The 3378-nt window shown below is 50.9% G+C and overlaps 1 long non-coding RNA gene across 1 annotated transcript; it reads right to left on the bottom strand.

Annotated features, from left to right (window-relative positions):
• Positions 1-2007: 2007 nt before the first annotated feature.
• LOC119329265 lies at positions 2008-3372 on the bottom strand. The gene is made up of 2 exons (XR_005159389.1): positions 2503-3372; positions 2008-2434 (listed from the first exon to the last, which is right to left on the bottom strand). It is a non-coding gene; the product is annotated as an uncharacterized LOC119329265 (long non-coding RNA).
• Positions 3373-3378: the final 6 nt, after the last annotated feature.

Genomic DNA, 3378 nt, shown 5'->3' with positions numbered 1-3378 from the left:
CGGGCTTAGCAAGAACCATTCTTACCTACGCATCAAAACCACAACGATAGTTTGTCAAGTTGATGTTGTTTTAACCTTCGCAAGGACCGGGCGTAGCCACACTCGGTTCAACTAAAGTTGGAGAAACTGACACCCGCCAGCCACCTGTGTGCAAAGCACGTCGGTAGAACCAGTCTCGCGTAAGCGTACGCGTAATGTCGGTCCGGGCCGCTTCATCCAACAATACCGCCGAAACAAAGTATGACATGCTGGTAAGCAGTATGACTTATATCGCCCACAACTCACTTGTGTTCTACTCGTGCATAACATCAACGCATAAAACCTAGGCTCTGATGCCACTGTTGGGGAACGTAGTAATTTTAAAAAAATTCCTACGCACACGCAAGATTATGGTGATGCATAGCAACGAGAGGGGAGAGTGGTGTCTACGTACCCTCGTAGACCGGAAGCGGAAGCGTTAGCACAACGCGGTTGATGTAGTCGTACGTCTTCACGGCCCGACCGATCAAGCACCGAAACTATGGCACCTCCGAGTTCTAGCACATGTTCAGCTCGATGACGATCCCCGGACTCCGATCCAGCAGAATGTCGGGGAAGAGTTCCGTTAGCACGAGGCGTGGTGACGATCTTGATGTTCTACCGTCGCAGGCTTCGCCTAAGCACCGCTACAATATTATCGAGGATTATGGTGGAAGGGGCACCGCACACGGCTAAGAGATCAATGATCAATTGTTGTGTCTTTGGGGTGCCCCCTGCACCCGTATATAAAGGAGCAAGGGAGGAAGAGGCCGGCCCTAGGATGGGGCGCGCCAAGTGTGGAGTCCTACTAGGACTCCCTAGTTCTAGTAGGATTCCACCTTTCATATGGAATAGGAAAAGAGGAAGGGAAAAGGAAAAGGAAGGAAGGGGGCGCCCCCCTTCCCTAGTCCAATTCGGACCAGACCAAGGGGAGGGGTGCGGCCACCCTTGAGGCCCTTTTCCTTCTTTCCCGTATGGCCCAATAAGGCCCAATACGTATTCCCGTAACTCTGTGATACTCCGAAAAATACCCGAATTACTCGGAACCTTTCCGATGTCCGAATATAATCGTCCAATATATCGATCTTTACGTCTCGATCATTTCGAGACTCCTTGTCATGTCCCCGATCTCATCCGGGACTCCGAACACCTTCGGTACATTAAAACTCATACTCATAATATAACTGTCATCGAAACCTTAAGCGTGCGGACCCTACGGGTTCGAGAAGAATGTAGACATGACCGAGACACGTCTCCGGTCAATAACCAATAGCGAAACCTGGATGCTCATATTGGCTCCCACATATTCTACGAAGATCTTTATCGGTCAGACCGCATAACAACATACGTTGTTCTCTTTGTCATCGGTATGTTACTTGCCCGAGATTCGATCATCGGTATCTCAATACCTAGTTCAATCTCGTTACCGACAAGTCTCTTTACTCGTTCCATAATACATCATCCTGCAACTAATTCATTAATTGCAATGCTTGCAAGGCTTAAGTGATGTGCATTATCGAGAGGGCCCAGAGATACCTCTCCGACAATCGGAGTGACAAATCCTAATCTCGAAATACGCCAACCCAACAAGTACCTTCGGAGACACCTATAAAGCACCTTCATAATCACCCAGTTACATGGTGATGTTCGGTGGCACACAAAGTGTTCCTCCGATAAACGAAAGTTGCATAATCTCATAGTCATAGGAACATGTATAAGTCATGAAGAAAGCAATAGCAACAAACTAAACGATCAAGTGCTATGCTAATGGAATGGATCAAGTCAATCACATCATTCTCCTAATGATGTGATCCCGTTAATCAAATGACAACGCATGTCTATGGTTAGGAAACATAACCATCTTTAATCAACGAGCTGTCAAGTAGAGGCATACTAGTGACACTTTGTTTGTCTATGTATTCACACATGTATTATGTTTTCGGTTAATACAATTCTAGCATTGGATAATAAACATTTATCATGATATAAGAAAATAAATAATAACTTTATTATTGCCTCTAGGACATATTTCCTTCATATTGAGGGGGAACTGAAACTTGGATACAACAGAAGTGCACTTCATTTTCATGCTATTTTTTACATTGTTAAGGAACATAGGCCCCCAGCCGGATACCACGCAAAACACGCAAAACACGCACATACACTGTACTACAGTGGGGATGGCATCGACAGCAACCAAAACGAACGGAAGGCCGTCGCCGGTGAACTGCATGTTGGGGAAGGAGAGAGCTGCGAGGGGGTGCTCCGGTGAACCACCGGTGATGTGTGTGAGCAACAGCAAAAACAGTAGCGATTTGGGTACTGCACCAATGGTCCAACCGACCTGCAGTGAAGAGCAACCTGCACTGCTCGCTGCATGAGCCAGCTGGAGAACCTCCTGTCCACACCAAGTAAACTGCAGCAACAATCCAGAAAATTGTAGCAACAATCCAGAAAATTGTAGCAACAATCCAATTGGCGAACCTCCTGCCGAAGTGCGTGTCAATCGTCCTCAAGTTCTTGCGCACTGCACGGACGCCCCAACTCACCTGCAATGATAGCAAGTTGCACTGCTTGCCGTCAGTGGATAACAACAACGAAAAAATTGGACCTGGGCATGGCTTTTTGTACGTGACGGGAAGAGGACCGCCGGAGTCCAGTGGTGGCTACCCCGCCACCGGACCGCACTGCACACACGCCTGTCAGAGGACAGTGGCGCCCACCAAAACTGAACTGCAGTGCATCCAAGGGGTGGAATCTCGCTATTGTTGACGCGTGTGGTGGCCACGACCTCGACCACAGTCGGAGACCGCCGGATCTCCTCGCCCCGTCGTAGGGAGAAGGTCACTACTGTTTCATAGGGACGAGCCAAGTGCACTGCTCGCCCCCGCGGGCAGAACTGCACGCGCCCTTGCGCTAGCGAACTGGTGCGACGGCTGCCGAGGAAAGCCATGCAAGGTAGGCTGCCGCAGAGAATAATTTGGGGAGGGGTTGAGCTCGTGAGGAGGGAGAAGGTCGCACTGGGGGTAGGTAGTGGCCGTGCCGCGCGCCATTCGGGCGGATCCGGCCGCCTTGGAGGCGGATCTGGGCTGGGGAAGGGAGGTACGCACGGGGCGGCGCAAGAACACCTCCGTGTTGCTGCTCGGGTCGAGGACGAGGGGAGGATCCGCTTCTTTCACGGTAGTGCAAGAGCCCGTGTCGGTGGATCCGGTGCTTTTGGTGGAAGGCCGCCGGTTGCAGGGCATGCTAGATCCGCGCGGTATGGGGCGCGGAGGCCACCTGCAGCCGGTGAAGTGCCATGGGGAGGTATGCTCGAGAGCTGGGAGGGAGGAAGGTGGGGGCAAGGCGCGAGGTAGGTGG

This window comes from Triticum dicoccoides, chromosome 7A (genome assembly GCF_002162155.2).
Source record: "Triticum dicoccoides isolate Atlit2015 ecotype Zavitan chromosome 7A, WEW_v2.0, whole genome shotgun sequence".
Lineage (NCBI taxonomy): Eukaryota > Viridiplantae > Streptophyta > Magnoliopsida > Poales > Poaceae > Triticum > Triticum dicoccoides.
The sequence above is the reverse complement of the archived record's forward strand: the minus strand, read 5'-3'. Positions and strand labels throughout refer to the sequence as shown.